Consider the following 15485-nt stretch of genomic DNA (forward strand, 5'->3'; position numbering starts at 1 on the left):
AAGAAATATTCTTCCAATAGTAACACCAAAGAGGTATTTTAAACTTCATTCTGAATTGATAGAAAAATTTGGCAAAATAAACAGAATAGTAGTACTTGAAGCAATTTGTACATTTTCCTCTAATGTGTTTATTTGAAGATCTGTGGCTGTCCTGATCAGGATGGTAGCCACTACTCACATGAAGTCCTTTAAATACAGAAATTTTGAAATGTAGTTTTTAGCCACATTTTAAGTATTTAATAGCTACAGGTGGCTATGCTACATGCTACCATATTTAACATACATAGAAACTTCCATCATCTCATAAAGTTCTATTGGAGAGAGCTTATTAGTATAGAACGCTTACAAAATATGTGGATTTGAGGTAAATCCAAACTTACTAGCCTGAAGTATGTGAAAAATAATTTAGAAGTTTAAATGTTAAAATATATTTTCTAACTTCCTTTGTGAGAAGTTGAATAATGGTAAAATCTCAGAGCCATACCTCTTGGGAGCAGGAGCAGTGGGTGAAGTAGAGGAGCAGCTTAGAAAAGCTAATATACCTAAAACATAAGAAAACTGAATCCAAACACTATCTCACAAAGTAGGTGTTTGGAATGCCCTATAAGCTAAGAGGGGGGGATTGGGAAGATATCATAAAAAGTAAGAAAATTAAAACAAACAAATAAACAAAAAAACACAAGTATAAGGCAGCTCATCCACCCCAGCATCCAAACCTCTGGCTGAAAGTTAAGGGAGTTTTCTCAATGTGGCCAGGTTTTGCACAGAACTCTTTAAAGCCCTTCTGTAATATTCTGTCACATGCTAACTAAGTTTTAGCAGAGGGGAATAGATATACTACAGGATCCATATCTCACAATGTCACACAGAAACACATCAACCCAGAGAGTTTTCATAAAGTAGGCAAACAAGAATAAGACATACTAAAATCCTCATTTGTGTTCATTTTTTAAACACTCCATATTTTTCAAACATTATTTTCCTTCTCTATGATTTTAGGTATGCATTTGATGCCCTGATGCCTGCTGCGTTGGTGCTCTTTCGACTTCAGCACGTAGGGGCATGGGATGTCAAATTTTCACAAACTTCTGGTCCTATCTTTCAAGAGAAAGTGTGGGTAGAAAACCTGTCTCTGGTCAGGTTTTCTAGCAGCAGATGCTGAGTAAGAGGATCCTGTGAAAGGATTTACTTAGAACTCTCAAGAGAAAGGAAATGAGAGAAAGGACAGTAGAACAAGGTTAAACGATGTTGTGTTCTGGCATAGAAATTGCATTTCCAGTTAGCGCCATCTTGAGAAGAGGCCCTGCATTTTCTAACTTCATGTCAGTCAGTCATTGACTGCTGACTACTAGGCATTGCGGCATAAACTCTTGGGGAGCAGACCTCTGTTCAGCTGAGGGCAATTCTCTGGAGAAGGTAGACCTGCTAGGAGAAACTGATCCAACGTTACCCACTAAAGGCATGCATTACCTATTAACATAACAGTGACTGTCGATTTGTCTTCCTAACTTTGGGGCGAAAGTGGGAAAATGGTTGCCTCCTGTGATATATATGGTGTTCTAGACTTTAGAAAAAAAAATATTTTACCATGCCTCCCACTGTACCCAGAAAACTCTCTGCAAACTTGTGAGGTAAAGGGCATCAGTTAAAAAAAATTCAAAATGTCATGCAAATGAATTAAATTTTCCTAGGTAAAGTATACACAGGTAGATAATAATGAATAATAAAAATTCAAGATTATTTGAAACACATTTAAAGTCTAAAATATAGAATATAGATCAAGCCACACTGTTCTGTTCTGGCAATGGTGAGAAATATATTGAACAGTGAGGTGTTGCAAGAGAGAGAAGGTGGCAGTTGTATGGAGAAAGATGGTGGAGAGGGAGAGTGAGAGAGAATAATTCACAAATAAATATTCAGAAGGATAGTAAAAAACAAAGAGCTTAAGTCAAATGATCAAGAAATGGAAAAATCAATCTTTGTGTGATTGAGTTGCCTGTGGATAAGTAAATGGCATATAAAAGACTAAGTCAGATAAAAAGGAGTTTTCCAAATCATACAGGTCACAAATCTTCAATTGTAAACAGCTGCTGCCTTGTCCTTACCAGTCCTTACATATACATTACTCAAGTTTAGCCATTATCTAAACTTGATGCATTTGCGTATGATCATCTCTCTACATGGGACATTCTTTTTCTCACATTCCATCCTTTTCTTAGTTAGCAAGCACTTTCTTCATCATATCTCAGGTTAGACAGCAGCAGTAATTCCTTGAATCTTTCCTGACTACTTAATTCCTGATTTGCTGTGCTTCTCTTAGGTACACTGTGTACATACAACCAGAAAGCTCTTCTCAGACTGTATTTTAAAAGCATATTTATGAATCTGGGTTATTATTCTTTAGAGAAAGACAGCAAGCATTGCTTTTCAATTTGCCTGTGCTTAACAGAGAGGCAAGAAGATAATTTATACTTAATTTGTATGCCAAATAAATAAATTAATGGCATAATGAATTCAACTAAAATAATTGCATTTATTGGATAGAATATTTATTTTCTCTTTTGTTTTTTTTGTTTTTTTTTTTTTTTTGAGACGAAGTTTTTGCTCTTGTTGCCTAGGCTGGAGTGCAATGTCATAATCTCGGCTCACTGCAACCTCTGCCTCTTGGGTTCAAGCGATTCTCCTGCCTCAGCCTCCCGAGTAGCTGGGATTACAGGTGCCCACCACCATGCTCAGCTAATTTTTGGCATTTTTAGTAGAGACGGGTTTCACCATGTTGGCCAAACTGGTCTCAAACTTCTGACTTGAAGTGATCTGCCCTCGTTGGCTTCCCAAAGTGCTGGGATTACAGGCATGAGCCACTGTGCCTGGCTGAGATAGAATATTTCTAACTTTGTATTCATAAAGTGCCATTAAAATTACAATTATTATTCAGATTTTGGTGTTTTCGGATATCATTAGAATTAAGCAAAAACAACATTAACTCAAGCCCTTTCTAGAAACAGATAAACATGTTCAAACAGAGAAGCAAAAGTAGAGTGGCTTTGAGAGATTATTGAGCCACATAGAGTGAAAGAAATAAAAACTTCTAAATAAAAGAGACTTAAAAATGTGAGGGGAAAAATGTGTAAGATGCAGAGAAAAATTCACAAGCAGAATAAAATACATAATCATAGGAGAAACTTATTAAGAAGGGGCTAATTAAAGTAAAATAAGTAATATTGGTAATAACAGCTGCTAGTCTCCTTGGTATTCAAAAGCCAAACAAGTGCTTTATCTTTATCAAGATAGACAGAAGCCCTGCTTCATTCCAGTGTATAAGAAGTCTCTTGAAATGGTAACATCATAAATCATTTTGAATATTTTCCCATCAAGTCAAATTTTGTTTCAGGGTTGACTTGCATAAGTATAATTTATAATTAAAGCCAAAAAGTTTCAAAAATATCCCCAGACATGAGGAAAATTAGCATTATTAATAGCTCTTCAATTTTTAAAAGCTGCATGCTGGATGATACAGTCATATCAATCTAACTTGGAAGACATGATTCTGTAGGTTATATCTCCTGACGTTCTTGTAAATGTTTAGTAAATGGCTCTCATGAAAAGCTGAGAAGGGCCTAGTGTGAAGCATTTGCCAATTTCTGTGGTGTAAATATTCCACCATGGCTGATTTCAAGATACTGACATAATTTTACTGTATGTTCATTTTGGAAGAGAGATGCATAATTAATTCTATTTGCATGCAAGTGATGATGATTCACTTTTTGATACTTGGGAAACATGTAATAATTACTATACCAGATTCTAATTGTACTAACACACTTTCAGTTGCAAGTAGCATAAACCCAACTTAAATTAGTTTAAATTGGTTCTTAAGCTAATCATTGGTTCTTCATATAACTAGGAAGCTTAGAATGGTAAGGCTGATTCTGACAAGGTAAGACCAAAGGGTTCAAGTGATTAAGCTTCCATGACCTACATAAGCTCATACTCTTATGTGATCCCACCCTGAACTCTTAAAAAGGAGCCATCTACATTTTAAAAAAAGCTTATGGTTTAGTAATAGAGATGATGTATTAGTCAGGGTTTTCTAGAGGGATAGAACCAATACATATCTATATATCTATATATCTATATATGTATATCTATATATCTATCTATATCTATATCTATATCTATATATGTATCTATATAAAGGGGAGTTTATTAAGTAGTATTAACTCACACGATCACAAGGTCCCACAATAGGCCGTCTGCAAACTGAGGAGCAAGGAAGCCAGTTCTAGTCCCAAAGCTCAAGAACTTGGAGTCCAGTGTTCGAAGGCAGGAAGCATTCAGCACAGGAGAAAGATGTAGCCTGGGAGGCTAAGCCAGTCTAGCCTTTTCATGTTTTTCTTCCTGCTTTTTATCCTGGCCATGCTGGCAGCTGATTAGATGTTGCCCTTGGGTCATCATCTAATCATTAAGCATGGGTCTGCCTTTCCCAGCCCACTGAATCAAATGTTAATCTCCTTTGGCAACACCCACACAGACATACCCAAGATCAATACTTTGCATCCTTCAATCCAATCAAGTTGACACTCAGTATTAACCATCACAGGCAGGTACATACATCAATACACTAAAGTAGAAAAGTGTATCTTCAAGGAAAGAAGAAAAATGAGTTAACCAGCATTGTATTGTTGGTTTTCTTTTTCTTATATACATTCTAATATTTCAAAAGTAAATTATAAATTCCTTGAGACAGTGCTATACTTTAAGTTTTTTCTCTTTGTGACTGTGAACATTTTGGTGAAAATTGAAAACCCCATTATCTTGTTATTTGCTACTATAACTCAGATGTACCATGATTTCAATAATGTCCAATGATCAAAAAATATATTGTTGTTCTTTTGAAGTCATATTTTATGATGTGGAGAACCTATTCCTTTGTCTGGGATGCCTATTTTTAACCCATTGTATTAGAAAAATGTTATTTCCTGAAAAAGTATATCTATTTTTCATTGGATATTTATCTTTAGCATAGAGCTTCCTTTGCTTATAAGTGCTGGATTCATTTTGGTTTTGTCTTTTTTTTTTTTTCCCCAAACTGGTTACAGTTACTTTAAGTTGCACAAGATGTCTTATTCCTGATATGGTTAAAAGCTCAATCATTTTAGTGTGCTGATACTCTGAAACATCTAAAAAGATATATAAAACCAATTTTGATGGGTTTTTATTTTCAATTTTTTTGTAATTTTGTTTTACTCTGACTCAGTGTTATTCAGTTCACTCTGTTATATAGAATGAAGTTGTTAAAAATAAAGCATGAACTTGGACTCAATGATAAACTTATCAGCTTTCACCTTGCAGGAAATTCTAATGGTAATGTGTTCAGTTTGGGAGAAGAAAAAATTATTCTCAGATTTCATGAGGTTACATTGAGACGTAATGACGCTACAATCTAATTTTCCAAATAGATGCAAAGATCACCTTGAGGCTTATTTGCACTGTTGAGTAATAAAAGAAAAATAACTCATTTTGGATCAAAGTCATTTTTCACCTCTGTGAGTGCTTAAACATTTGTTCATATGTAGCTATTCTGAATCTCTAATTGTAAATAGTGTCAGGTACCTTCAGCTCCTGTAGTTTAACATTTAAAGTGAATTTCAGTGGTCCTCAACCCTTGGATATGCAGAAATTATATTTCAGTGACAAATGCAATGTCAAAAATATCTGATAAATAAAAGAAAAATAAATCACATAAAAAGAGAACTAAATGAAACACTTTTCCTTAAAACTTCATTTTCATAGCCTGATATAGAAATTGAATTTTGGAGGGCATACTATAGTTTAGTTTTTTAAAGAGTAAAAAAATGTTTACATATTTACAGAATTTGGGGGACAATTCTCTATGAATCTCTCACATTGCTACGCATCTTTTAAGCAAGACACTGAGTGCCCTTTGATCCTTGCTATTTTTTCTAAAATGTTTGTATAGCAAACAATCTTGGAAGATACAGATACGATCTCCTTCTGGAACAATATGCAAATATGCTTACTGTCAACAGAATAAAGGCAATGACTTCCTCTGGAACAAACATGAAACATGCTCAGTACTCTTTATCAAGTATTTAAGTTTCCTAAGCTCAGAGGTTTGCTCCCAAACTCAACCTACTGCCTATTTAGTTGTCATCTGGCCTACTTCATATAGCTATTTGGGAATTATGGTTTAGGGAAATGGCACAGGAATGTCGTTACTGGAGATACTGCTATTGCTATAATAATCCATACGTCATTTCTGACACAGGAGTCTTATGTCTTGTGTCAGAATCCATAAAATTTTATCACTTTAACTTGTTAGCTTGCAAGAAGGATAAAATCTCAGATCCTTTATAGTTCTTGTCAATAGATTAGTTACTACTCACTGTAGTTGACACCTGAACCATTCTATAACTGTTATAGTTGTCACTATTACTAAATAATGTTGTTTTTGTGGTATATTTATATAAGCACGTGCTTAGAAATGTAACCATGAGTGTTTGATACTGATATATCAGGAACAATGGATTGCACAAACATTATTTTTGGATTAGTTCTGCAGTGATTTTTCATTTGAACAAAAATTGTAGATTTTTAGAAGTATAAATGAGGCCTGATTTTATTATCTATATTTACTAGAACTTGTGAGCTTCAACAAAAATTCTATTACAGTTTTTAAAAATATACTTTTTTAAAGAGCAGCTTTAGGTTCACGCAAAAATAAATAGAAGTGATAGAGATTTCTCATATACTCTCTGCTCCACACAGCCACAGCTTTCTTCACTTTTAGCATCCTGCAGCAGATTAGTATATTTGTCACAACGAATGACCCTATGTTGACACATCAATATCACGCAAAGTCAGTAGTTTCCATTAAAGGTCATTCTTAGTGTTGTATATTCTTTGAGTTTAATGAAAATTGAATGGCATATATCCAACATTAAAGTATCATACAAGATAGTTTTACCCAAGAAATCTGTGCCCTGCCTATTAATTCCTACCTCACCCCCCAATCCCTGGCAAACACTGCTCTTTTTATGGTCTTCATAGTTTTGTCTTTTCCAGAATGTCATATTGTTGAAATCATACAATATGTCGCCTTTTCAGATGGGCTACTTTCACTTAGTAACATGCAGTTAAGTTTCCCCCATATGTTTTCATGTGCTGATAGCTCATGTCTTTTTTAGCACTGAATAATATTTTATTATCTAAATATATCGGTTTACATATTCATTCACCTACTCAAGGGCATCCTTGTTTTGGCAATTATGAATAAAGCTGCTATAAAAATTGGTGTACAAAGTTGTGTGTGTACGTAAGTTTTCAACTCATTTGAATAAATACCCAAGAGTGTAATTGCTGGATCATGTAGTAAGATTATGTTTAGTTTCATAAGAAACTGCCACACTATCTCTCAAAGTGGCTATATTTTGCATTCCCACCAGCAAAGAATGAGAGTTCTAATTGACCCACATCCTTACCAGCATTTAGTGTTATGTGTTTTGGATTTTGGATATTCTAATAGGTGTGTACAAGTATCTCACTGTTATTCTAATGTGTAATTCCCTAGTTTCCTAATGCCATATGATATGGAACATCTTTTTATATGCTTATTCCCAAGTAAATATCTTCTTTGATGAGGTATCTGTTCAGGTTTTTTGTCCATTTTTGAGTCGAGTCATTTGCTTCTTATCTCAGTCTATGGCTTGTCTTCTCATGATCATGGTGGATATTTTAGTATAAAGATTTTACACTTGAGTATGCATACTATTAACTGGAGTCAAGAAAAATAAAATAGCCTGGACTTATTTGTTATTAAAATGGCATTTAATCATCAGACATGCTGGCGCTGTTGATCTGTTCTTTTTTAAATGATCTTTGTGATTATGTTAGAAAATGTTCCATACATTATAGATCTATCATAGAACAATGTATTCTCACATGGATTCTAGATTTTTGGATTGGAGTTCTGTTCTTTGAAACTAAAAAAAAAAAAAAAAAAAAAAAAAAAACAATAAAATCAATCTGCACTAAAGGAAATTACAATGAGAGACTTTGTTGGAAACATTTCAAATTTTAGTATGTCAAGAAATCCTATGTAGATCCCCCAAAAAACCTGTGAACTCGATTAATCTCTTTAGCCAGTCAAGTAGATTAACAGCTTCTGTTAAACAAATATTTGCACAATAATATGATGTATACTCTAATAAAGGTATATACCAAGTGTGCTGGTAGCACTGGAAAAGTTACATTAAAAGGGTAATCTTTGAGGTAAGACTGGAAGGATGTATAGGGCCAGTCCTTTGCATCATTGAAGGAAGACAAAGGGAACAACACATGTAAGGGCATGGAGGCCGGAAAGGACAAGCCGCGTTTGGGAAAGTATTTATAGTTCAGTGTTTCTAAGACACAAATCTGGTAATGGTGAATAGGGAGTGGTAGAAGTGCATAGTTAAGTTGGCAGGGCCAGTTCAGGAAGGCCCTTGAATGCCATGCTTAAGAGTACACTCTTTAAGTGATGAGAAGACATAAAAGCATTTTGAGTAGGGGAACGCGTGATCTGATTTGTGTTCTAGAAATCTGGTTGCTGTGTTGAAGACTTGCTGGAAAGAGGGACAACTGGAAACAATTTTCTTAGAACAAGGAAATGGGAACCTGAGTTCAGGTAGTTGGATTATTCTTGGAGACTAGGAGCAGCTCATGTACTTGATATATAAAATAATGTCTCGATATGGAAGGATTTAGCTTTGTCTCTACTGATTAATATAAACTATGTTTTATTATTTTTTCTTGAGAATTAATTCAATGAGTTGTCAGGGTTTCAAATTAAAAGTTTGTTAAAAGTAAACTTAAAAAATATAATGCTTTCAATAACATATTTTTAAAGTATGTGTAGACATGCTAGTTCTTTTAAGGAACGACCCTTTTCTATTACTTGAAAACAACGCTTTTCTTTTAGAATAGGAATGAGACAAAGTTCATATGCCACCACGGTTAAAAATTACTATCTATCCATCATCTATCTGTATGTATGAATGACCTGGTTAGAAGATTTATATGTATGTCTGAAGCCCAAAACAATTGTTTGCCTTACTCTGTGTTTTCTCACTAGCAAGTGACAAAAGTCAGTCTATATTACCTTAAACAAATAAAGGGGATTACTTGGTTTATATAACCTAAAAGCCCAGGAGTAGAAAAAGTATGTCAATTTGAATATTTTGTGTATTTCGAGGAGAAAACACAACTTAAGATATTTCAAGAAGCTTATTAGTTTATTACTTCATTTAATTAAAAAATCCATTATTAGGGAGGAACAGATTTTATGGGGTTCTGGCTTCCTTTTTATGTGATTTTCTCTCTACGCTGCCCATATGTCAGAGGCATCATGAAGTTGAGGCTCATGATGGTGGCCAAATGCCTGAAGCAAATCCAAGGCTCACACTGATGCATTGAATGTCCAAGAGGAAGACAAAACTTTTTTCCCACAACCTTTATCAAAATTCCTAAAATCTAATATTTTTAGATCAAGTTATGGCATTTTTCTAATCCTGAGTCCATCACTGTGAATAAAAAGATGCTATCTATTGATTAATTTAATTATGGGTTAAATATCCATCTGTGCACTAGTCATTATGGCTTGTGGAATATGATTAAGCTTGGTGGAATGGGGCAGTCACAACCAATTCTTGAAACTGGGTTTCTAGTCAGTTCCACAAAAATGACATGGTTTCCATATAATGGAAGAAAGCTGAAACACATAATGGGAAAGTGTCTTGCAGTGTCCACAGTGCTGCTTCAGGTGTGTTGGACCCAGCTCGTTGGAAATCTATCACTGTGTATCGCAGCTTTCTTTAGTATCTGCTTCATACAACGTACTCAAAAGGTGACAAGATGGTTACTAGCTTTTTCGGCTTAAAAATATAGTTTACTGGCTTAAAATTTGGAGAATAAGAATTCATTTTTCTCAGTAGTTCAGATGACCAGGGTGAATCATTATTAGGCAGAATTAAGTTACACGTTTGTACTTGAAAGCAATTCTTTTGCCAGAGGTATGAATACTCATATTGATTTTACCCTGGCCCATGTGGCATTCTTGGAGGTAGGGCTTAATGTTAGCTCTATTCAAGTTAAAAGGGCTTTGAATGAAGGCCAGATAGATCTCCAAATAAAAATAGGTGATGCTTATTAATGAAGGGAAATGACTGATAGACAAAACATCAATATGTGTCTAATACAAAACCAAATATTTACTTGTTTCTTGTGAACAAAATCCAAATAATGTATAACTGAATAAATTAATTAAAGTTTATTTACTACTTGTAACAAAATAGTTACTGTCTTAGTACAATTGTGCCATTATAACAAAATGGTATAAACTGGATAAATTTATTTCTCACAGTTCTGGTGGCTGGGATGTCCAAGATCAAAGCACTAGTAGATTCAATGCCTGGTAAGAACTCTCTTCCCAGTTCACAGACAGCACCTTTTTTTTTGTTTTTGTTTTTGTTTTTGAGATGGGGTCTCACTATGTCTCCTAGGCTGGAGTGCAGTGGCACCATCTCAGCTCACTGCAACCTTCACCCACTGAGCTCAAGACATCCTCTCTCCTCAGCCTCCAAGCTGGGACCACAGATGCGTGCCACCATGCCTGGCTAAGGTTTTGTATTTTTGGTAGAGATGGGGTTTCACCATGTTGCCCAGGCTGATCTTGAACTCCTGAGCTCAAGCTATCCACTCGTCTCAGCCTCCCAAAATGCTAGGATTATAGGCATGAACCACCACGCCCAGCCAACAGCGTTGTCTTCCTGTGTCCTCATATGGTAGAAGGGACTAGTTAGCTCTCTGGGGTCTCTTTTATATGGGCTCTACTCTCATGATCTCATCACTTCTGGAAGGCCCCACTTTCTAATACCATCACGGGGGTTCAGATTTTAGCATATGAATTTTGAGGAACACGAACATTCAGACTAGAGCAATAATTATTTAAATACAACTGAATATTTAACCTGCATGCTTATGTAAAATCATTTCATTTTATTAACAACAGATTATTAAAAACAATAATAATGAATTTAAAATTTTACATTATTGTATTGTACATGCTATTTAATGCCATTGACTTTGAAATAATTTATTGAATGTTCTTTGAGACCTATAAAGAGGACCAAAAATGTTACAAGACAGTTCATCTCAGCTTTGGCCTGAGCATTCTTATTCACTTGACTGCAAGAGACATTGAACATTTTCTTATATTTGAAAATATACTTCAAAATTATTTTCACTTCCATGAAATAATCCAAAACTTACGTAGCATTATACAGCGTTATGTAGTGTTAGTGACCATGTCAGGAACAAGATTGATGAACTAAGAAAAATGGGCTAATATCTGAGGGGAAAATATATTTTTAAAAGTATTCTTAATTCAAAATGTATTAATATGTTAAATGCTCCATGAAGTCTGATGAGCAGACCTGCTCAGCATACAATCTTCTCACAAGTCAATTTCCAGTGTAGTTTTGCATTTAACCTTTAATAATGGCACCACTAATATGTAATGACTATTAAAGATTTTGTCAAATCCTTATAATATTTTTAAGTCAAACACAATAAATATTATTGTGTTTTAAACATAACTCAAGTTTGACCTGTCTATTATTGGTCTGATTTAATTATATGAGTCTAATTATAGAGAATTGGCTTCCTTAAAGCATAAGATACGTTAACAATGGCTACCATGATTCTTATTACTACTGGCTTTCCATTATATCTAGGCTGAATCAAAGCATTAGCTCCAAATCAGAAGTTAAGGAATCCATCTTTTCCACTGTGATTTTTTCCACCACCACATTTTGTAGTGCAGTGATAAGGCACTATATAGTTGAAGTTCCTTAAGTAAGTGCTTTCCCAAGAGATCTCTCTTCTTTACATCAATTTATTTGCCCCTTTATTTGTAGCCCTCCTGATGACAGAATTCTGCTTAATTCTAGTCACTTAACCATATATATTGAATGCCTCTAAGCAGTATTACTGAAAGGAATTAAATATTTTTCTTCCCTCAAGAGCTTTTAATCTGTCAGAAAAAAAAGTGTGTGTGTGTTGAATAAAGATATAATAGGTGCAATCAATTTTATAAGATGGATATGCTATTGTCATTTTTATTATTTATATTAGTATTTCATGTTTTGGGTGAAAATATAAATGAAAGTTATAGAAATTACTAAAATAATACCCAGTAGCAGGTGATTATGAGTAGAAGAGTACAAAAAGATAATATTCTAAAAAATTTACTGAAATTACATGTGGCTGAAGTTGTAAACACTGAAATAAATTTCTACATTTGTAAAATTTGCTCTAAGTCATACACAACCAATATTTTTGGAACCTAGTACAAAGCAAGTGACTGAAAATAAAAATTCCCAAAGAAATTATAATTAGTTTTGAATTTTTTTTAATGGGCTGAATTGAAGAGATTGGATTATTGCATAGCAGGGCATTTTCCAAAAGTGAATGTAACCAATTTGCAGTTTCCTAAATATTCTAAAGGGAGAAATAAAGGTTTAGTAATGTTGCCCTTTAGTCATTAATGTAATCCTTTAAAATTTAGAGGTATTTGATTTTCTAAGAAATCACTGAATATTTCAGCAGTAATATAAAAAGTTTGCCTCTGGGTGGCTCTCAACAGTTTTTTATATGACATGATTGGTGATTGGTTTAGAAAATAGATTAAAAATTATAAGAACATTGTGAACATTTTCTAACACAGTTGGCTTTCAGGGTGTATTCCAAATGAAACTTATTTCAAAAGACTTTGAGGGAAAAAAATCACAAAGCCAGAAGGTGTTTAGGAAGGACTTACTGGTAGTTAAGACTTCATATTGTATATTTTGTTCTTTTCAGCTCTAACTGAAAAGAACTGAAAGTCACTACTGTACTAAAAGAGAAAAAAAGCTGGTTTTTATGGGATGGTGAATTCCAATAATTTTTTTATTACTTGCTAAATTTGACAAATTTCTTGCATGTTTTAACTGTTGCAAACAGCAATGCACCTCCATAATTTGTCTGTTTATGTATTTTTTTCATGTGCACATGGAAAAATATGAGCAATTATTTATTGTAGGAATATTTGATATTATACAAAAGTCAAACTTGCCTTTGGTATAGACCTGCAGGAAGATTCATTTTTTACTTGAGTTCCCAGTACTTTATCCCTAGAGTTTTCAAATCACTTCCCCATCTCTTCTTCCTCAAATATATCTCGAGACTAAAATTAAAAAGACATTTTAAAAAATTTCAACTTTTATTATAGATTGAGGGGTACTTGTGCAAGTTGTTACATTAGTTTATTGTGTGATGTTGAAGTTTAGGCTACAAATGATCCGTCACACAGGTCGTGAGCATAGCACCCAATGGGTACATTTTCAACGCTTTTACCCCTTCCCCTCTTCCTGTTTTTGGAGTCCCCGCTATATATTGTTTCCATCTTTGTGTCATGTGTTCCCAGTGTTTAGCTTCCTCTAATAAGTGAGAACATGTGATATTTGGTTTACTGTTCTTGCATTAATTTGCTTAGGATAATGGCCTCCACCTCCACACATGTTAGTGTGAAGGACCTGATGCAGTTCTTTTTTATGGCTGCATAGTACTCTATGGGTATATGTGCTGTGTATATATTTTTAAATCCATTCCACTATGTATGGGTACCTCGGTTGACTCCATGTCTGCTATTGTGAATAGTGTTCTTGTGAACACATGAGTGCATGTGTCTTTTCAGTAGAATGATTTGTTTTCCTTTGGGTATATACTCACTAATGTGATTGCTGGGTTGAATAGTAGTCTTGGTTGAAGTTCTTTGAGAAATCTCCCTACTACTTTCTATAAAGGCTGAACTAATTTACATTCCCACCAACAATGTATGAGTATTCCCTTTTCTCCAAGCCTCACAAGCATCTATTATTTTTAACTTTTTCATAATAGCCTTTCTGACTGGTATGAGATTGAGAGAGGAGGCAGTTAGAGGCTGGTTAGGTAGATGGAGAGGGAGGGTCTTGGGAGTAGAAAATTACTGACATGACTGCAGCTGCACTGGCCCTGTAGCTAATGGGAAGAAATGTAGTTAAGATCATTCCCTTATGCCATGGTGTTGCTCAGAAAGGACTGTCCCAACTTAGGTGCAGGGGCAATAAATCAACCTAAATGTCCTTAACTTGATCCAACTCATTATAATGTTATTAATGTGACATCAGCATTGGGATTTTAGCCCCACCGTATGTTTCACTTAGGCACTCATGGGTAGTAACTAAGATGAAGTCACTCTGGCCGACCCCAGGCATGTGCAGATGCAACACCCTTAGAAGAGAATTTTAACCCTCCCATTTTGGGCAGAACCCAAAGAAGACTTCCATGCTCTTGAACATAAAAGACACAGAACTCAGCCCCTCAGCCCCACTTCTGGCACCTTACCTTCAGGTCCCCTCTCTTTGCTGAGAGCTTTCCTTTTGCTTATTAAGGGCTAATCTACTCACTCTCCAGTGTTTATGTGCCTTATTCTTCTTGGTCATGGGACAAGAACTCAGATCTAGCTGAATTAGGGATGAAGCAGGCTGCAACAAGATGGCATCTCGTTGTGATTTTGATTTGCATTTATCTGATAATTAGTTATATTGAGCGTTTTTTTCATGTTTGTTGGCCACTTGTATGTCTTCTTTTGAGAAGTATCTGTTTATGTCTTCAGTCCATTTTTTAATGTGGCTATGTTATTTTTTTTTCTCATTCAATTGTTTAAGTTCCTTATTGATTCTGGATATTAGATCTTCGTGAGGGGCATAGTTTGTAAATATTTTCTCCCATTCTGTAGGTTGTCTGTTTAATCTGTTGATAGTTTCTTTTGCTGTTCAGAAGCTCTTTAGTTTAATTAGGTCCCTCTTGGCAATTTTTGTTTTTGTTATAATTGCGTTTGAGGTTTAAGTCATATTTTCTCCTGAGGCCAGTGTCCAGAATGGTGTTTTCTAAATTTTCTTCTAGGGTTCTTATAGTTTTAGGTCTTACATTTAAATTTTTAATTCACCTTGATTTAATTTTTTAGATGGTGAAAGTAGGGGTCTCATTTCACTATTCTGCATATGACTAGCCAGTTATCTCAGTACCATTTATTGAATAGGGAGACATTTTTCCTTTGCTTATTTTTCTTGACTTCATTAAAGACCAGATGGTTGTAGCTGTGCATTTTTATTTCTAGGTTCTCTATTCTGTTGCCTTGGTCTGTGCATCTGTTTTTATATTAGTACCATGCTGTTTGGGTTACTGTATTCTTATAGTATAGTTTTAAGTCAGATAATGTGGTGCCTCCAGCTTTGTTCTTTTTGCATAGAATTGTTTTGGTTATTTGGACTCCTTTTGCTTACATATGAATTTTAGATTTTTTTTCTAAATCTTTGAAAAGTGACATTGGAAGTTTCGTACAAATA

Source organism: Pongo pygmaeus, chromosome 7, assembly GCF_028885625.2.
Source record: "Pongo pygmaeus isolate AG05252 chromosome 7, NHGRI_mPonPyg2-v2.0_pri, whole genome shotgun sequence".
Lineage (NCBI taxonomy): Eukaryota > Metazoa > Chordata > Mammalia > Primates > Hominidae > Pongo > Pongo pygmaeus.